The sequence below is a fragment of the Pipistrellus kuhlii genome, unplaced genomic scaffold (genome assembly GCF_014108245.1).
Source record: "Pipistrellus kuhlii isolate mPipKuh1 unplaced genomic scaffold, mPipKuh1.p scaffold_m20_p_77, whole genome shotgun sequence".
Lineage (NCBI taxonomy): Eukaryota > Metazoa > Chordata > Mammalia > Chiroptera > Vespertilionidae > Pipistrellus > Pipistrellus kuhlii.
Genome location: NW_023425581.1, coordinates 291,735 through 313,267, shown reverse-complemented (window position 1 = coordinate 313,267; position 21,533 = coordinate 291,735). Strand labels below are relative to the sequence as shown.

The 21,533-nt window shown below is 45.9% G+C and overlaps 1 pseudogene; it reads right to left on the bottom strand.

Moving 5' to 3' along the window:
- Nucleotides 1-16,722: 16,722 nt before the first annotated feature.
- On the bottom strand, nt 16,723-17,444 carry LOC118710556 (annotated as a pseudogene).
- Nucleotides 17,445-21,533: the final 4,089 nt, after the last annotated feature.

Sequence of the window (21,533 nt, the reverse complement as noted above, 5' to 3'; positions counted from 1 at the left end):
CCTGATCCCATGTCCCTATAATGTCTCAAAACCATGGGCACAAATAAGGCCACAGGAGTGTGTGTAGTACACAGAGGCCAGGAGTCAAGAACAGAACCAGGAGAACCAGGCCTATCGGTGGGCTAACAAAAAGGAGCCAGTGAAGGGGCAAGAAATGGAGCAAGAGGGAGACCAAAGGGGAGAGAGTTCGGACCGAGGAGCTGTCAGCAATGTCAAGCGTAACAGGGAGGTCGCAAAGCAGAAGGACTGAAGAGTGCTCCTCGGAGTCCCGCGGAGTCCCAGAAGGTCTCAGCAAGAGCGGCTGCAGGAGAGGTGTCTGAAGTCAGAGTGGACGTGGCTGAGGGGGAATGGAGAGGGCAGGGCAGGGCAGACAGAGGAGTGAATCTGTAGAATCTCAGCTGTAAAGGGAAGAGGAGGACTTTAGCTGGAGCCCCAACATCTGGTTAAGACTTTTCATCTTTAAGCTATGTTTTGATTATTATAAAAATGATAGATAGCCTGACTGGCGTGGCTCAATGGTTGAGCGTTGACCTATGAACCCCGGGCTCATGGTTCGATTCCTGGTCAGGGCACATGCCTGGGTTGTGGGTTCCATCCCCAGCAGAGGTTGTGCAGGAGGCAGCTGATGAATGATTCTCTCTCATCATTGATGATTCTCTCTCTCCTTCTCCCTTCCTCTCTGAAGTTAAAAAAGTACTAATATATATAAACAAGAGTGCAAGCTCACACTGCTTGGGTTCGTGTCTTTATTTCTCTGTGGGCGTGCTCACCGGGGTGCGTGAGCCGTTTTCCTGTAAGACAGGGTCCCACCAGTGCCTTATTCCCTGGGCTGCTGCCTGGTTTAGCGTGTGATGTGTGAACATACAGAACATGCTTAGAACCCTAACTGACACGGAAAACTGTAACGAGTGCTCATTGCCATCGTATTAGGAGTCTTCTAGAAAAAAGCTAGTTCTCCAACAGGAGTGAACCCCGCTCAGCTCCTCTCACTCCTGTGGTTACTTCTCGGCTTCCTCTCTCCGCCCTCACCCTGAGCCCTGGTCACCTTCTCCCAGAGAGAACACTGGTTTCCACTCTGCCTGAAAGCCCGCCTGGGCCTGGGCTCTCACATCTTGTCAGGGCACCTGGCTCCCTGAGCTGGGCCTCCTCGGGGCAGGGAGTTTCTGTTCACCTTTACTCTGCCTCTCAGGGCTCCCCTCCCGGTGGGTACACTTTGCCATGCTCACAGTCGGGCGCAGGGAAGCAGGCAACACACACATTGCCGTGACAAGGCAGCTGGGGGCAAGGGCTATGCCAGTTGGGTAAAGAGAAAGAGCACTGGGAAAGACTGAGGTGCCATGGTTTCTCTGAAAAGGGCGCGGGGCACGGGGCGGGATGTCCGGCCTGGGGACGTGTAAGGCCCGAGAAATCATTGGGGTGACTTAATTACTAGTAAATGCTTGACCAAATATAGCAGGCGGATTTTTAAAATATATATTTTAAGGGAGAGGGAGTGAGGGATAGAAACATTAATGATTCATTGATCAGCTGCCTTCTGCACACCCCCTACTGGGGATCAAACCCACAACCTGGGCATGAGCTCGGACAGGGAATTGAACAGTAACCTTCTGGTTCATGGTTGACGCTCAATCACTGAGTCACACAGGCTGAGCCTCCTTCTTCTTAAGCAATCTCATCTGATGCTAAGGCCTAGTCACCCTCTATGTGCTTGTGACTTCCATATTTATATCTCTGCACTAACCACTCTTTTTAAAAAAATTATTTTTTATTTTCTAAAATAAATCTTTATTGCTCAGATTATTACAATTGTTTCTCCTTTTTCTCCCCATAGCTCCCTTCCACCCGGTTTCCGCCCCACCCTCTGCCCTTACCTCCCCCCATTGTCCTCATCCATAGTGTATGATTATAGTCCAGGCTCTTCCTGCACCTCCCATAACCTTCCCCCTGATATTATCAACCCACTCCCTTTCTTTGCCCCTGATTCTATTATATTCACCAGTTTATTCTGTTCCTCAGATTTTTAATTCACTTGATTTTTAGATTCACTTGTTGATATATATGTATTTGTTGATCATAATTTTTATCTGTACCTTTTTCTTCTTCTTCCTCTTCTTAAAGAATATCTTTCAGCATTTCATATAATACTGGTTTGGTGGTGATGAACTCCTTTAGCTTTTTCTTATTGGTGAAGCTCTTTATCTGACCTTCAATTCTGAATGATAGCTTTGCTGGGTAGAGTAATCTTGGTTGTAGGTTCTTGCTATCCATCACTTTGAATATTTCTTGCCACTCCCGCCTGGCCTGCATAATTTCTGTTGAAAAATCAGCTGATAGTCATATGGGTGCTCCCTTGTAGGTAACTAACTGTTTTTCTCTTGCTGCTTGTAAGATTCTCTCTTTGTCTTTTCCTTTGGCATTTTAATTATGATGTGTCTTGGTGTGGTCCTCTTTGGATTTCTTTTGTTTGGGGTTCTGTGTGCTTCCTCTACTTGTAAGTCTATTTCTTTCACTAAGTGGGGGAAGTTTTCTGACATTATTCTTCAAATAGGTTTTCAGTATCTTGCTCTCTCTCTTCTTCTGGCACTCCCATAATTCTGATGTTGGTTCACTTGAAGTTATCCCAGAGGCTTCTTATACCATCTTCAATTTTCTGGATTCTCTTCTCTTCTTGCTTCTCCAGAGAAGTGTCCTTTGCCTCTTTGTATTCCAAATCTTTGACTTGATTCTTGCATTCTTCTAGTCTGCTCTTGGGTCTCTGTATAATATTTTTTATTTCCGTTAGTGTATGTTTAATTTCTAGTTGGTCCTTTTTCATATCCTCGAGAGTCTCATTAAATTTATCAACCTTTTCTAGGAAATTCTTGAATAACCTTATAACCATGGTTTTGAATTCTATTCTTTTGTTTGAGACATCTTTCCTTGTCTCCGCATTTTCCCTGCTTCCCTGAGTTGGTAGGGTGGCTTTGTGTGCTTGGTGTCCTATATGTCTGGTGGGTCAGCCTCCCCAGTTACCTGAGGTAGACACTCTTGGTGCTCCCCTTTTGTGTGTTGCATGTACAGCCTTGTTGTAGTTAAGTCTTGATTGTTGTTGGTATCACTGGGAGGAATTGACCTCCAGGCCTATTGGATGTGAGTATCAGCTGTGTCTACACCAGGATACCTTCTGTATTGGAGACAATCTTATAGGACAGACTTGCAAAATTGTAAAAGCCTCTGAGCTCAGCTTGGATGAGGCGGAGTCTCAGGGATGAGCAGCCAGCCTTGGCTTCTGTCAGTACTGCCTCAGACCTCTGCCTTCCATGGATCCCCTGAGTTTCTGCCTGATGGTCCAGATTCCCCTTGTAAGAGAGTGGGTGCCCCAGAGACTCACTCTGAACTGGGTTTCAGTGCTCAGTGCAGTCAGAACTGGGGATTCAGTGCAGTTAGGAGCTTTGGACTCCTTCCTCTATGGAGAGGCTGCAGTGGTCAGACCTCTCTGTGCACACTCACTCACATGCTGTGGCTCCTGGCTTCCCCATATCTTCCAGTCTTTGAATCTCTGAGTGCCTTTCTCTACAGTCCAGACTCCACCCGTATGAACCTGGGTCCATGGGGTTTCAGCTGGGGTTCTGTGCGGTTGGAACGGGGGTTCAATGCACTCGGGGGCTTCCTTTCCCCTCCTGCCAGCTTGGCACTCGGCTGCCCTTCTTCTCTGCGCAAGCATCTCCCTACCTCAGCACTTTGTGGCTCCTGATCCGATCTGTGAGCCTCTCTCTTTCTTTCTAGTTGTGGATTTCCTGCTCAGCCAGCTTTCCTGTGGTTTTGGATGATGTCTGTTCAGTCTTTTAGTTGTTATTTTGAAATTGTTGTTTGAGGCGCTTACCTAGGCTGCCATCTTGGTCCTCTCTCCTAATTTAATTTAATATAATCAACTAGAGGCCCAATGCACAAAGATTCATGCAGGATATGCCTTCCTTCCCCTGGCTGCCAGCACCAGCTTTGCTCTGGCACCAGGGACCCAGGCCTTCACTCTGGCCGCCACCTTCTGCCTTTGCTCTGGCCCTGCTGCCCTCCTGTAGCTTCTCCCACCCCCCAACCCCACCCCCACCATAACAGGCGTCCCACCCCATCCTGGCTGCTCCGCACCTGTTTGCATGATGGCCAGAGGCCTGGAGCAGCCAGGGTGGGGTGGAACACCTGCATTGTTGCCATCTTTGTCCCATCAATTTGCATATTCCCTCCTTATTGGCTGTGGGTGTCACCATCTTTGTTGTAGAGTGATGGTCAATTTGCATATACTGTCTTCATTAGATAGGATTCTCTGTTGGCATCCTCACTTGTTTGTCTTTAACTGAATTTCTCTCTCTCTCTCTTTTTTAAAAGATATTTTCATTGATTTCAGAGAAAAAGGAATAAGGAGCGAAAGAGAAATGTCAATGATAAGAGAGAATGATTGATCAGCTGCCTCCTGCACGCCCCACACTGGGGATCAAGCCCACAACCTGGGCATGTGGGCTTGACTGGAATCAAACCTGGGACCCTTTAGTCTACAGTCCAACCCCCTATCCACTGAGCCAAACTGATTAGAATGCCCAATGATATTTTTTTCATTGATTTTTAGAGATAGTGGAGGGGAGAAGGAGAGACACAGAGAGAGAAACATCTATGTGAGATACACATCAATTGGTTGACTTCCGCCTGAACTCTGTCCAGGGCTGGGATAGAGCCTGCAACCTTGAGTTATGTGCCCGTGACCTGAATTGAATCTGCACTATCCACTGAGCCAAAACAGCCAAGGATAAAGGCTACATTTATTAATGTCCCTCATTTGTGAAGTTACATGAGCTTCTGATATCAAGTTTAAAAGCTGAGAACGTGAGTGCCGGAGTACTAGAGGGTAAAAGGATGCTCAAATATGTAGCAACAAAAGAAGCCTGGAAGTGGGTAGAAAGGATATTGTATTCTAAAGTTGTACACTTGAAATTTATAGAATGTTATTAACCAATGTCACTCCCAATAAATTTGTTGTTGTTGTTGTTAATCCCCACCCAAGGATATTTTTTTTCTATTGATTTTTAGACAGAGTGGAAGGGAGGGGAAGAGACAGAGAGAGAAACATCAATGTGAGAGACACATTGATTGGTTGCTTCCCACATGCATGCCAAGGTACATGCCCTTGACTGGAATTGAAACTGGGACCCTTCAGTCTGCAGGCCGATGCTTCAACCACTGAGCCAAACTGCCTAGGGCACCACCAGTAAATTTAATTTTTTTTTTTTTGTTAAAATATGTTTTATTGATTTTTTTACAGAGAGGAAGGGAGAGGGTTAGAGAGTTAGAAACATCGATGAGAGAGAAATGTCTATCAGCTGCCTCCTGCACACCCCACACTGGGGATGTTCCCGCATCCAAGGTACATGCCCTTGACCAGAATCGAACCTGGGACCCTCCAGTCCGCAGGCTGACACACTGTCTTTGGATCAATAATAACCTATGTTTACATTTAAGGTTATCATTGACTAGAGGCCTGTGCATGGATTTGTGCATGGGTGGGGTTCCTCAGCCTGGCCTGAGCCCTCTCCAATCCGGGGATCAGGCCTAAACTGGCAGTTGAACATACCTCTCAGAATCCTGGACCACCTGCTTGCCTGCCTGGTCACCCCTAACTGCCCCCCCTCCCCCGCCAGCCTAATCACCCCCAACGTCCCACCTGCGGGCATGGTCATCTCTAACTCCACCCCCCACACACCCCGCCAGCCTGGTTGCCCCTAACTGCCTCACCCCACCCCTCTGCTGGCCCGGTTGCCTCTTATTGCCCACCCCTGCCTGCTTGTCGCCCCCAACTGCCCCCCTCTGCCAGCCTGGTTGTCCCTAACTGCCCCCTTTCTGGCCTGTTTGCGCCCACCGGCCCCCCCTCCTGGCCTGGTCGGCCCCAACTGCCTCGCCCCCATGCTGGTCTGGTCGCCCCAAGGCAGTCTGCTTGTTCAGTGGTTTGGTCGTCCCTCACTAAGCCCCCACCGGCCTGGTCGTAGGCAGCCATCTTGTGAGGGCTTGAAGGTTAATTTGCATATTACCTCTTTATTATATGGGATAGGTACTTATTTATTGCCATTAAAAATATATATTTTAATTGATTTCTTTTCTTTTTTTTCCCCTTCAGTAAGAGTTTATTTTCATTTGGGGAAGCAAAGCCACCACCTGGAACTCGGTGCCTCTATGTCATGCGACTGAAAGGCTGCTCTGACCGGAGGAGGAAGGTGTCCCCTCGGGCGGGGATGTGTGAGGAGGGAGAGCCTACCCCGCACAGCGCCCCCTGCGGCCGCTGCCCACCTCTCCGCTCTCCCTCAGTCTCCACAAACGTGATAAAGCTTCCGTCCAACAAGCACTGACATAGTTATAGAAGAAATAGTGCAAAAGCTCAACCTTTATATAAATGACTCCGGCCCTGCTGTCACTGCTTTCTTCGCGCTCCGCTTCCAGCTCAGGACACGCTAACTCACTCCCGCCCCCACAGCTCCTCTCACTTTATATGTTTTTATATGTAATACTGCAGATCCCTAAACAACGGTTTTGTGCAAACATGCTTTCAAAGTTAGGTGAAATCGTCATGAACAAACGAAAGGAAGCCTTCACGAAGCTCGCCCAGCCACAGAGAGAACTGGGGTGGAATTGTTCCTTCTCTTCTCTCTCTCTCTCTCTCTCTCTCTCTCTCTCTCTCTCTCTCTCTCTCTCTCTCTCTCTCTCTCTCTCTCTCTCTCTCTTGTTGTTGTTCTGTAAGCTTTCTGAGCCTGGGCATCCGACGAGACAGACGTGTGACTGTTGGTACACCGGGAGGGGAGGGGAGGGGAGGGATGGCCACGCGGTGTCCGCGCCTCCTCTCTCTCCTGCGCAGGGCGGAGTGTTCGCCGCTCACCCACCCTGCCCTCCCGCAGGGCGGCGGTGCTCTGCTGGTGCTGGAGGGCGGGGACAGGGTGGCCCCAGGACCTCGCTGTGGGTGGGGGCCCCTCCTTGGCCGCCGCCCGGAGCACGTGGCGCTGATGCCCGGGTTGCTGCTGGGGGACAGGTCGCTGTCGAAGATGGTCCTGTTTGGGGGGCGCACCGACTGACTGCTGAGCTCCCGCTGCTGCCCGGTCCAGCTGGAGGTGCAGGGGCCCTGCAGGGGGGCTCCTCCTCGTGGACAGCGAGGTGGTGGGCGGCAGTGAGTCTCCTGCTGCAGGCAGGGTAGGTGGGCTGGAAGCTCCCGTTGGGCGAAGGGGGCCCTGCCAGGCGGTCCGTGGGCCTCGGTGGGGCATAGACCTGAGGCTCTGGGATTCCACTGCCGGCGGTGCTCTCCGAGGGCCAGAGGCAGCCTTCTGAGGACAGGGCTCTTCCCTCCTCCTGCCCTGGCTGTGCCGGCCATGAAGGAGCCGAGGACAGCTTGCAGTGATCACCACAATGATGATGGTGATCTCCATGAACTCCAGCTTCGCTGGTTTCACAGGAAACTCCCCACCTCCAGGTTTGCAGCCCTTGAACCCAATCCCAAGGAGGTAGGCTGGGAAACCTGGAGATCTAAATTGATTTCTGGGAAAAAGGGAAAAGGGGGTCGGGGCGGGGTGGGGAGGGGGAGAGAGAGAGAGAGAAAGAAAGAGAGAGAGAGAGAGAGAGAGAGAGAGAGAGAGAGAGAGAGAGAGAGAAACATCAATGATGAGAGAGAATCATTGATCAATTATCTTCTACACAGTGACCTGGGCATGTGCCCTGATTGGGAATTGGACCATGACCTTCTGGTTCCTAAGTCAACACTCAACAACTGAACCACTCCTGCTGGGCTTTATTGCCATTTTTAATTCTGTATGTCTACATTTTTCTATTTCTTCCTCTCATTACAGCAATCCCTTTAGCATTTCTTATAATGCTGGTTTGGTGGTAATAAACTCCACCAGCCTTTTATTATTTGGGAAGCTCTTTATTTCACCATCTATTTTGAATGGTAGCCTTGCTGGATGTAGTAATTTTGGTCTCAGACCCTTGCTTTTCATCACCTTGAATACTCCATGCCATTCCCTTCTGGTCTGTAGAGTTTCTGATGAGAAATCAGCTGACAGTCTTATGGGAGCTCCTTTGTATTATAGATAATAGTTTACTTTTCTCTCGCTGCCTTTAAGATTCTCTCTTTGTCTTGAATTTTTGGCAATTTAATTAGGATGTGTCTAGGCATGGACCTGCTTGGGACTCTCTGTGCTTTCTGAACTTGCATAACTTTTTCCTTCACCAGGTTCGGGAGATTTTCTGCCATTATTTTTTCAAACACATTCTCTGTCCCTTGTCACTTTCTTCTTCTTTTGGCACTCCATTTATACAAATATTGTTACATTTCATGTTGTCCCACAGCTCCCTTAAGCTGTCAACTTGTGTTTTGTTTGTTTGTTTATTTGTTTATATTTAGGAAACTTTATTGAAAGTGTTTTCCAATCAGGAAATAATATTTTTTTTAAAGAGTGAATCTTTGAAGCAAATCAGCTGCTGTTTCTCTCTTCCATCATGGAAGTGAGAAAGAATTATTTAGAAATTGTCCAGGATGCTCTTTAGTCAAAGCTGTGATGATTAGGAAAATGAAATGCAAGTGAGAAAGACAATGGAGAAGAATATTTTTTTATGGTGGGAAAGAGAATGGGTGTTGCACAAAGGACTTAATAATTGCAATCCATGCTCAGAAAGCACTTGAGGATGTGAATAATTCAGCAGCTACTAGAGAAAGGGAGGACTTTGGAGACCATCAATCTGTGGACACAGAATTGTACAGTGTGCCCTCCTGGAACGAGCTTTGCTGAAAATTGCCCTCCTGTTTTTTTTTAATTGTTTTTCTTTTTCTTTTTAGTTCTCTGATTGCATAATTTTTTTTAACCTTGTCTTCTATTTCACTGATCTGATCCTCAGCTTCCTCTAATGTGCTGTATATCCCTTCCAATGTGTTCTTTATTAGTTCTATGTCATTATTCATAGTTACTATATTTTGTCTCATGCTGTTGAGCATATTTGCCATCATTATTCTGAAATCTATGTTTGATTAATTTCTTCTCTCTGTTTCATTTAGCTCTTCTGGAGAATTCTCTTGTTCTTTCATTTGGGAGTTGTTCATTTATCTCCCCATTTTGGCTGCTTATTTGGGTTTGCGACTATGTATTAGATAAATCTGCTACACCTCTCAATCTCTAGTGCAGGTCAGTGTCAAAAGCTGTTTCTAACTAATTAGAACAGGCAAAGACTCAAAGCTGCCAGAGACCCACCTCTATCTACAGACTCACTGATTTCAATCTTTTTAAAAATACACTTTATTGTTGAAAGTATTACATACGACCCTCTATTTCCCCCATTGACCCTCTCCAGCCCACCTCCACCCTCACCCCAGGTCCTAACTGCCTCATTGTCTGTGTCCATGGTTCATGCATATGTGTATACAAGGTCTTTTGTTGATTAGCTCCCACCCAACCTCCCCTGCCTTCCCTCTGAGATTCCACACTCTTCTATGCTTCCATGTCTTTGGATCCACTTCATTCACTGGTTTATTTTGTTAGTTATATTGCACATATGAATAACATCATGTGATACTTGTTTTTCTCTGACTGACTTATTTCACTTAGCATGATACTCTCCAGGTCCCTCCATGCTGTCTCAAAGGGTAAGAGATCCTTCTTTCTTACTAAATCTAACATTTAGTGTAATGTTTAATCTTGCTATTTGCTATTTGATTTATGTTTATCGTGTTTGTTTCTCTATTCTTCCTGCCTTCTTTTATGTTAAACTTTTAAAAGTCCTCCCCCAAGGATATAAATGTACCACAGCTTGTTTTTATTCACTCATCTGCTGATGGGCACTTGAGCTGTTTTCAGATTTTAGCTATTGTAAATTGTGCTGCTATGCACATAGGGGTGCATACATTCTTTCTGATTGGTGTTTTGGGTTTCTTAGAATATATTCCTAGAATCACTGGATCAAATGACAATTCCATATTTAATTTTTTAGGAAACTCCATACTGTTTTCCACAATGGCTATACCAGACTGCATTCCCACTAGCAGTATACTAGGGTTCTCTTTTCTCAACATCCTCACCAGCACTTATCATTGGTCGAGTTGTTAATGGTAGCCATTCTGACAGGTGTGAGGTAATACCTCATTGTTATTTTAAATTTCTTAAATTGATTTTTTACAGAGAGTAAGAGAGAGGGATAGAGAGTTAGAAACATCGATGAGAGAGAAACATCCATCAGCTGCCTCTTGTATACCCCCTACTAGGGATGTGCCCGCAACCAAGGTACATGCCCTTGACCGGAATCGAACCTGGTACCTTTCAGTCTGCAGGCTGACACTCTATCCACTGAGCCAAACCAGTTTTGGCTGTTATTTTAATTTGCATCTCTCTGATTATCAGGGACTTGGAGCATTTTTCATGTCTCTTGGCTATCTCTATGTCCTCTTTGGAGAAGTGTCTATTTAGGACCTTTGTCCATTTTTTTTTATTGCATTGTTTGTTTTCCTTCTGTTAAGTTGTATGAGTTCCTTTTTTTAATTTTTTAAATCAATCTTTATTGTTCATATTATCACAAAGGTTCCTCATTTCTTCCCCCCTCCAATGCACTCTCCACCCCCTCCCCATCCCCCATTGTCCTCATCCATAGGTGCACAGTTTATGATCAGTCTCTTCCTCCCTCCCTTTCCCCGACAGTAAATCCCTTTTCAGATAGTAAATCAGTTACTTAGCATTTTCTCATATTAATAATACCTCCACATGCCCAATGATACACTTCACAAAAAAGACATCTCCAAATAGGTCAACCAGCCTCATCCAGGCCCCACCCAGGCACTCACAGATCAACACCCCAGCGCTATACTAACTCAACACATCCAGATCTAAGCCTTCATCACTTGATTCAGCAGACCCTCAAGTTCCCACAAAAGTTTCCAGCCATGTCTGAGAGGCAGCCGTGGGGCAGGGGCAGGCGAAGAGCGAGCTGTTCCGGGCCTGGCTGCTCAGGGCCTGGGCTCTGTTGCTCTGGTTCGTTCCACAACCAGCTGCTCTGGGTCTGGCCACTGCCGCTCCCGACCCGGCTGCTCTGGACTTGGCTGCTGCTGCTCCGGGTCTGGCTGCACCTGACCTGGCTGCTCTGGGCCCGGCCGCTCCGGGACTGGCCACTCCCAGCCTGGCAGCTGCTGCTCCAGGCCTGGCCGCTCCCAGCCTGGCAGATGCTGCTCCGGGCCTGGCCACACCAGACCCGGCTGCTCCGGGCCTGGCCTCTCTCAGCCTGGCAGCTGCTGCTCCGGTCCTGGCCGCACCAGACCCGGCTGATATGGGCCTGTCCACTCCCAGCCTGGCAACGGCTGCTCCGGGCCTGGCCGCATCAAACCCGGCTGCTCCAGCCGTGGTCGCTCCCATCCTGGCAGCTGCTGCTCCGGGCCTGGCTACACAAGACCCGGCTGCTCCGGGCCTGGCCGCTCCCAGCCTGGCAGCTGCTGCTCCGAGCCTGGCCACACCAGACCCGGCTGCTCCGGGCCTGGCTACTCCCAGCCTGGCAGGTGCTGCTCCGGGCCTGGCTGCACCTGACCTGGCTGCTCTGGGCCTGGCTGCCCCGGGCCTAGCCGCTCCGAGTCTGGCCGCTCCCAGCCTGGATGCTCCGGGCTTGGCTACTGCTCTTCTGGCCCTGGCTGCTCCCAACCCGGCTGCTTTGGGCCCAGCTTCTCCGGGCCCGGCCACTTCGGGTCTGGGTGTTCCTGGACTGGCCACCCTGGGCTTGGCCGCCTCTGCCTCAGGCCTGGCTGCCACTGCCCCAGGTCTGGCTGCTCCAGTGCTGGCTGTTGATGCTCTGGTTCTGGCTGCTGCTGCTCTGGGGCCTCGCAGTTGCTGCTCCGGGCCCGGCTGCCACTGCCTTGTGCCTGGCCACTCTAGGCCTGGCCGCCACTGTTCCAACATTCTGTCCTTTTTTTTTTTTTTTTAAACGCATTTATGTTGCAATGTTGGCTGGTGAGTTGAGTTCTGACTTAGTCTTTGATTTTTCAAGATCTTCTTTGTATTCTTTCTTAAGTAATTTTACTATCTTTTGCTCTCACTTGATTTCTTCACATTGAGAACTTCTTTGGTTTCTTCCTCCTTGTCCTGGGAGCTCAGCAGGTTGGCCTGTGGCACCCCTTTGTTCTCTGCAGGCTCCTGCGCTGCTTCAGCCTGTTGCCGGGGTCGGCGCCGCCCAGGAAGCAGCCCCCGGCCTTGGCTCCGTTGCCCGCGCTCAGCGGTCGAAGGCTCAGGGGCACCCCCCACCCTGGGGGCCCCGTCGCCCGGCTCCTTGCTGGTGCCCGGCTGGCCGGTGTCTGGCAGGGGCTCCTGCTCCTGGTCGCGTTCCTCCAGTCTGGAGCTTTTTTTCTTCTTCCCGCTAGGGGAGTCTAGGATCAGAGTCAATAGACTGTCCTCTGCACGCAGTGTGCGCGACTCTGGGGGCTCCTCTTTTCGCCGCTCCCCTGGGATTCCGCCTCACAGCCCCGTCTTCCCCTGCCTGAGCCTGGGTCCCCAGGGTCTGGCCTAGACTAGGGTTAAGAGCAGTCGAAGCTGAGGCCCAACAAGGCCGGGGCTCCTGTTTCCTTCCCTCCAGGGCAATCCCGCATCAGAGTCAACATTCCTTCCCTTGCAAGCAATGTGGGCGACTCTGGGGGCTCGGCCTTTCACCGTTCTCCCAGGACTCCACCTCACAGGCCCGTCTCCCTCTGCTTGAGCTTGAGTTCAGAGCAGTTCGGACTGAGGCTCAGCGCCACCGGAGGCTTTGTTTCTTCTGGATAGGGTAATCCAACATCAGAGTCAACATTCAGTCCTCTGCGCGCAATGTGCGCGCGACTCCGGGGGCCCTGCTTTTCGCTGCTCCCCCGGGATTCCGCCTCACAGCCCCATCTCCCCCTGCCAGAGCCTGGGTCCCCAGGGTCTGGCCCATAACTGGGGCTCAGTGCTGCCGGTTCGGGGGTTCAGCCCAGGCTGGGGGTTTTATTTCCTTCCTGCTAGGGAACGCCAGGCAGCACCCAGCCCTCTCCTCCTCTCCGGCTGCGACCTCTCCGCGCACGCGTGTGTGTGCGGGCGCGTAGCATGTCTCCGTACCTTAGGCTTTTTTTCAGCTCCTCTGATTTTCCTTCTGTTTTTCTCTTTCCTTCATGTTGTAGAATTTTCAGTCAGTCGACTACCTGTAGCTCTGGGCGTTGTCCACTCTACATTTTAGTTGTATTCCATTGAAATTGTTGTGTGCGGCTGTGGTTAGATGTCTACCCGAGCAGCCATCTTGGATCCTCTCATGAGTTCCTTATATATTTTGGACATTAACCCTTTATCAGATTTATCATTGCCAAATATGTTCTCCCATACAGTGGGCTCCTTTTTGTTTTAGGTTTCTTCTGTTGGGCAGAGCTTTTTATTTTGATGTAGTCTCATTTGTTTATTTTCTCCTTAGTTTTCTTTGCCCTACGAGATTATCCATAAACATATTGCCTTGAGAGATTTCTAAGTTTTTGCTGCCTATAGTTTCTTTTAGAATTTTTATGCTTTCACTACTTATGTTTAAGTCTTTTATGCATTTTAAGTTTATTCTTTATTTTTTATTTTTTAATATATTTTATTGATTTTGTACAGAGAGGAAGGGAGAGAGATAGAGAGTTAGAAACATCGATGAGAGAGAGTCATCGATCAGTTGCCTCTTGCACACTCCCTACTGGGGATATGCCCGCAACCAAGGTACATGCCCTTGACCGGAATCGAACCCGGGTCCCTTCAGTCCCCAAGCCGATGCTCTATCCATTGAGCTAAACCGGTCCCGGCTTAAGTTTATTCTTGTGTATGGTGTAAGTTTGTGGTCTAGTTTCATTTTTTTTTGCATGTGTCTGTCCAATTTTCTCAACACAATTTATTGAAGAGACTGTCTTGACTCCATTGTATGCTATTGCCTCCTTTGTCAAATATTAATTGATTGTAATGCCTTGAGTCAATTTCTGGGGTCTCTGTCCTGTTCCATTGATCTATATGCCTGTTCCTGTGCCAGTATCAGGCCGTTTTGATTACAGTGGCCCTGTAGTATAACTTGAAATCTGGTATTCTGATTCCTCTGACTTTGTTCTTCTTTTTCAAGATTGCTACAGCTATTCCAGTTTTTTTTTGGTTCCATATAAATTTTTGGAGTATTTGTTCTAGATCTGTGAAATATGCCATTGTTATTTTAATAGAGATTGCATTGAATTTGTGGATTGCCTTAGGTAGTATAGACATTTTAATGATGTTGATTCTACCGATCCATTAACATGGTATATTCTTCCTCTTATTTATATCTTCTATGTCTTTCTTCAACATCCTGTAATTTTCTGAATACAGATCTTTTCCTTTCTTGGTTAAGTTTATTCTTATGTATTTTACTTTTTTGTTGCAATGGTAAATGGGATTGTCTATTTAGTTTCTCTTTTTGAAAATTAATATTGGTATACAACAAATCCATAGATTTCTGGGTGTTGATTTTGTATCCTGCTACATTGACAAATTCATTTTTTAAATTATTTTTAAAAAATATATATTTCATTGATTTTTCACAGAGAGGACGAGAGAGGGATAGAGAGTTAGAAACATTGATGAGAGAGAATCATCGATCAGCTGCCTCTTGCACACCCCCTACTGGGGATGTGCCTGCAACCAAGGTACATGCCCTTGCCTGGAATCAAACCCAGGACCTTTCAGTCCGCAGGCCGACACTCTATCCTCTGAGCCAAACCGGTCCCTGCCACAAATTCATTTATTAAGTCTAGTAGTATTTTTGGTGGAGACTTTAGGGTTTTCTATGTATAATATCATGTTATCTGCAAATAATGAGAGTTTTACTTTCTCCTGTCCAATTTGGATGCCTTTTATTTCTTCTTCTTGTCTGATTGCTGTGTCTAGGACTTCTAGTACCTTCATGTTGAATAAGAGTGGTGAAAGTGGGCATCCCTGTTTTGTTTCTGTTTTTAGGGGGAATGGTTTTAGTTTTTGCCTATTGAGTATGATGTTGGCTGTATATTTGTCATATATGACCTTTATTATGTTGCGATACATCACTGTATTCCCACTTTGCTGAGAGTTTTTATCAAAATTGAGTGTTAGATTTTGTCAAATGCTTTTTCTTCTTCTATTTATATGATCATGTGAGCTTTGACTTTCAATTTGTTTATGTGATGTATCATGTTTGTTGATTTGTGAATATTGTATCAGCTTTGCATCCCTGGAATAAATCCCACTTAGTCATGGTGTATGATCTTTTTAATATATTTCTGGATCTGATTTGCTAAAATTCTGTTGAGGATTTTAGTATATATGTTCATCAGGGATATTGGCCTATACTTTTCTTTCTTTGTAGTGTCTTTATCTTGGAATTAGGATAATGCTGGCCTCATAAAAAGAGTTTGGAAGTGTTCCTTCATCTTGGATTTTTTTTTGGAATAGTTTGAGGAGTACAAGTGTTCCTCTTGGTAAAATTCCTCTGTGAAACCATCCAGACCTAGGCCTTTGTTTGTTGGGAGTTTTTATTTTATTTTATTATTGCTTCTATTTCATAAGTTGTTATTGGCCTATTCAGATTTTTTGATTCTTCTTAATTCAGTTTTGGGAGATTGTATTTTTGTAGGAATTTTTCCATTTTGTCCACATTGTCCAGCTTGTTGGCATATAGTTCATAGTATTTTCTTACAATGCTTTGTCTTTCTGTGGTGTCGGTGGTTACTTCTTTGCTTTCATTTCTGATTTTATTTATTTGGGTCCTCTCTCTTTGTTTCTTGATGAGTCAGTTTTGTTTATCCTGTCAAAGAACCAGCTCTTGGTTTTATTGATTTTTAAAATATATATATATATATATTTTATTGATATTTTACAGAGAGGAAGAGAGAGGGATAGAGAGCTAGAAACATCAATGAGAAAGAATCATCGATCAGCTGCCTCTTGCACACCCCCTACTGGGAATGTGCCCATAACCAAGGTACATGCCCTTGACCAAAATCGAACCTGGGACCTTTCAGTCTGCAGGTCAATGCTCTATCCACAGCCAAACCGGTTTTGGCAGTTTTATTGATGATTTGAAAAAATTTTAGTCTCTATGTTACTTGTTTTTGAGCTAATCTTTATTATTTCCTTCCGTCTACTTTGGGCTTTTCTCACTGTTCTCTTTGTAGTGCTATGAACTTCCCTCTCAAGACTGCTTTTGCTGTGTCACAGAGATTTGGGGTTGTTATATGTTCATTTTCATGCAGTATTTTCTTTCTTTCTTCTCTTTTCTTACTTTGTTTTCTTTCTTCTTTTCCTTCTTCTTCTTCTTTTTTTAAAATATATTTTATTGATTTTGTACAGAGAAGAAGGGAGAGAGATAGAGAGTTAGAAACATCGATGAGAGAGAGTCATCGATCAGCTGCCTCTTGCACACCCCCTACTGGAGGTATGCCCTCAACTAAGGTACATGCCCTTGACTGGAATCGAACCCAGGATCCTTCAGTCCCCAAGCCGACGCTCTATCCATTGAGCCAAACCGGTCTCGGCATTTTTTTTCTTTTCCTTCTTTTCCCTCCCCTTCCCTTCCTTTTCTTTTCCTTTCTTCCTTTCTTTTCAATTTGCCTTCCTTTATTCCTGCTGCCCCTCTCCTACCCCACCCCACCTGCAGTCTTCAGGAACTTTCTGTGGCATTTAAAGTTCTGTGAGATAGAGCATTCCTTTCAATGGGACCTAGAACTTGTGGGGTTGCAGAATTTTACTGACTAGACCCTGGAGATCTGAAGAAGTCAGTTGCTTGGAGCTTGGCTCAAAATTCCAAGGGAATTCTGAACTCTGTGAGGCCCAGAGATCTGGAACTGCTGGAAGCCTGGGAATTTGTGGCGAGGCCTAAGGCAGAAGGTGCCCACAATAATGTCTTTATGGCTTGAAGGTGTATGCAATAATGTCACTACTCTGAGCAGTGCCTCAGCCTACACACCTGTTGGAGTCTCCAGCTGCAATACACAGAAGTTGCCATGTCCAGGACAGTGGCTCCGAAGCCGGTGGTCACAGCACACTCTCATGCGAGGTGAAGCTGACCTGGCGACCCACCATGGCCAGCAGGCTGTGAAGATAGCATTCCCAGAAGATGGCTCAGGCCCGCTCTTCCTGGGATTCCTGATATTCATGAACAATAGGAGACTCTGGGATTTTAGGAACCTCTGGCTTCAGGGGGGCCCTATGTCCATCAGGGGCAAAGTCTCTACTCAAGCCCTCGGGGCCCCAGGAGAGCTGGCCCACAGGCACAGGACTGGTGAGTGGAGTCTGCATTGTCTAAGCTGATGATGGACTGAAGAACTACTGGCCCCGGATTCGGTAGACCCTGAAGGACGACCATCTGATGTCTGTCAGGCCAAGAGAGAGTGTTAGGAAGGTTCAGATCATCCAAGGTCTGTATGCTGGTGCCCCTACTTCTGCTGGTGTCCCCGCTCCCCATGGTAGATGCTGGGTGGGCCATGAGCTGCCCTGCCTGCATTCTGCCATGGCCGGGGCTGCCCCACATTTTATTTCTTTTTTGATCTCATTGGCAACACATTCTTTGTTTAATGACAGGATATTTACCCTCCATGTCTTTGAACGTTTTGGGTGTTTTTACTGTAGTTGAGTTCTAATTTCATTCCACTATGATCTAAGAAGATGCTTGATATGATTTCAATCTTCTTGAACTCATAGAGACTTGTTTTGTCTTAACGTGTAATCTGTCTTTGTGAATGGTCATGTGATCTTGAGAAGAATGTATATTCTGTAGCTTTGGGTAAAATCCTACCTAATAAAAGAGTAATATGCATATTAACCATCACTCCACTATACCAACAAGCCACGCCCATCAGCCAATCAGAGCAAGTATGCAAATAAACCCAGCCAAGATGGCTACCAGGAGGGAGGCTTGGGTTTCCCCGGCAATGGAGGAAGCCAAGCTTTCCATACACCCTGGCGAATACAAAATTTCAATTACAGAAGATAAATCCAAACAGAAATGGCGGCAGCCATGGAGCGAGCAGGAGGCTTTGCAAGCTTGGTTCCACTCCAGGCTACAAAGTTTCAATTGTAGAAAGTAAATAAATTTCAGGGGGGGGGCAATGTTAAAATATGTATACAGATAATAATTTAATAAATAAAAATTTTTTTTAAAAAAGAAGATATTCACAGGTTTGTGGAATTATGATGTGAATGTTTTGGAGCCATTATTTTACATACAACAGTGTAAATAAACTACTGTGTGATGGAGGCATGAAAAAAAGAAAAAAAAAAAAGAAAGTAAATAAATTTCAGATACCAGGGCCTCCGCTTGGGTCATCAGGGGGTATGGCTGGCCTGCAAACCACCACAGGCCCCTCTCCCAGGCCGTCCCACACTCCAAGGGAACCCCTACCCTGATCTGGGACACCCGTTAGGGCAAACCAGCTGGTCCCCACCTCTACACAAGGCCTCTACCCTATCTAATAAAAGAGTAATATGCAGATTGACCATCACTCCAACACACAATATAGCTGCCCCCTTATGGACAAAGATTCTGCCCCCATGTGGACACAAGATGGTCACCACAAGATGGCCAGCAGGGAAGTGCAGTTGGGAGGCACCAGGCCTGAAGGGAGGGCAGTTGGGGGTGATCAACCCTACAGGGGAGGGCAGTTAGGGGTGACCATGCCGGCAGAGAAAGGAAGTTGGGGGCAAACGGGCTGGCAGGGGAGCAGTTAGACATCAATCAGGCTGGCATGGGAGTGATTTGGCGGTGATAAGGCTGGCAGGCAGAAGTGGTTAGGGGCAATCAGGAAGGCAGGCAGGCAAGCAGTTGGAAGCCAGCAGTCCTGGATTGTGAGAGGGATGACTGACTGCCCATTTGGGCCCAATTTCAGTGGGCAGTCAGACATCCCTCGAGGGGTTCTAGATTGGAGAGGGTGCAGGCTTGGCTGAGGGACACCACCACCCTCTTCCCCCAATGCACAAATGTGTTCTGGGCCTCTAGTGTTCTATAAATGTCAATTAAATCCATCTGATCCAGTGTGTCCTTTAGATTCACTTTTTCCTTGTTAATGTTTTGTTTGGAAGATCTATCCATTGAAGTCATCCAGATGTTAAAGTCCCCAATTATGACTGTATTGTCAATATCTCCCTTAAAGTCCTCTAAAAGTTAAATATATATATATATATATATATATATATATATATATATATATATATTCTCCTATATTATTTACCAGGGTTAAATCCTCTTGCTGGATTGATCCTTTAGTATTACGTAGTGACCTTTGTTGTCTCTTGTGATGGCCTTCATTTTGAAGTCTATTTTGTTGGATGTGAATATTGCTACTCCAGTTTCTTTTCTTTTCTATTACCATGGAAATGTTTTTTTCTATCCCTTTACTCTCATCCTATGTGTATCTTTTGTTCTGAGGTGGGTCTCTTGTAGATAGTATATAATTGAGTCATGTTTTTGTATTCATTCAACTACACTATGCCTTTTGATTGAAACATTTAATCCACTTACATTTAGGGTTATTATTGATAGGTACTTATATATGCCATTTTAATTCTGTATGCCTAAGTTTCTCTCTGTTTCATCTTCTCATTACAACAGCCCCTTTAGCGTTTTTTGTAATGCTGGTTTGGTGGTGATGAACTCCTTTAGCCTTTTTTGTTCGTTTGTTCATGAAGCTCTTTATTTAACAGTCTATTTTGAATGATAGCCTTGCTGGATATAGTAACCTTGGTTTCAGACCCTGCTTTTCATTGCCTTGAGAATGTCATGACACTTCTTCTGGTCTGTAGCGATTCTGATGAGAAATCTGGTGTCAGTCTTATGGGAGCTCCTTTGTAGGTAACAGTTTGCTTTTCTCTTGCTGTCTTTAAGATTTTCTCTTTGTCTTTAATTTTTGGCAATTTAATTATGATGTGTTGGGGGTGTGGGCCTATTTGGATTCTTCTTGGTTGGGGTCTTCTATGCCTCTTAAACTTGTGTGACTTTTTCCTTTACCAGGTTCGGGAAGTTTTCTGCCATTATTTCTTCAAACACATTCTCTATCCCTTTCTATCTTTCTGCCTCTTCTGGCACACCTGCTTTAATCTTGTGACATTTCACTTTGTCTCACAACTCTCTTAAGCTGTCCTGTTTTGTAATTGTTTTTTTCTCTTTGGTTCTCTGGTTGAGTGATTCTTTCAATCCTGTCTTCTAATTCACTGATCTGATCCTCAGCTTCTCCTAATCTACTGTGTTTTTCTTCCAATGTGGTCTTTATTATTGTTATGTCATTCTTTATTTCTGTTTTCATAGTTACTACATTTTTTCTCATCTGTTGAGTATCTTTACCATCATTACTCTAAACTCTGTTTCAGATAAGTTTCTTATATTTGTTTCATTTATCTCTTCTTATGGAGAATTCTCTTGTACTTTCATTTGTGTTTTTTTTTAAAATTTAATAAATCTTTATTGTTCAGACTATTACAGTTGTTCCTCTTCTCCCCCCCTCCCAAATAGCTCCCCTCCACCTCGTTCCCATCCCACCATCTTCCCTTACCTCCTTCCAACTGTCCTCATCCATAAGTGCACGATTTTTGTCCAGTCTCTTCCTGCACCCTCCATACCCCTTTCCCCCTGAGAATTATCAATCATTCCCATTTTATGCCCCTGATTCTATTATATTCACCAGTTTATTCTGTACATCAAATTTTTAATTCATTTGATTTTTAAATTCACTTATTGATAGACATGTATTTGTTGTTCATAATTTTTATCTTTACCTTTTTCTTCTTCCTCTTCATATAATACTTTAGTGTTGATGAACTCCTTTACCTTTTTCTTATAGGAGTTGTTTTTTATCTCCTCATTTTGGATGCCTGTTTGGGTTTTTGACTGTGTATTAGGTAGATCTGCTATGCCTCTCAATCTCTAGAGCAGGACACTATTAAACACTGTTTCTGATTAATTAGATCAGGCAAAGACTCAAAGCCTCCAGAGACTGCCTCTCCCACAGACTGATAGGTTACTGACTTGAATTGCTCTCAGGCAATCATCTTCGATGTGGTGAGAGTTTTTTTTCAACAGGGTGGGGCAGTTGCTTCTGCATGGAGGCTAATTGTTAGTTTTAGGAACTCTGCACCATGGGGCAAAGTGTTTTCCAACAGAGTGGGTCAGTTTTCTTTTCCCCAGGCAGGGCCTTCTGTATAGCAAATGTCTGTATGGGAAAGATGTCCTCTGCTGTGTGAGGGAATGACTCAGCACAGGAAACCAGCAGCGTCTGCCTTCTGAGCTCTAACCCCTGAGGTTCCCAATCTTGGCTTCTGCTCATATAGCTCCAATCCACTCTGCCCTCCCTCTGCTGGAGCACAACTTGGGTGGTTTCACAGGGAATTTTGAGAGTTGGCCCTTTAAGAGGGTACCTGAATTTCCAGCTGTCTCTCTCTGGCAGACAGCAACACCACTGCTTTTCACAGCCAGATGTTATGTGGGTACCCTTCTCATTTCTGGTGCTCTCTGCTGGGAGGCCCAGCTTGGGCATTAGATCTTAGAGTTCT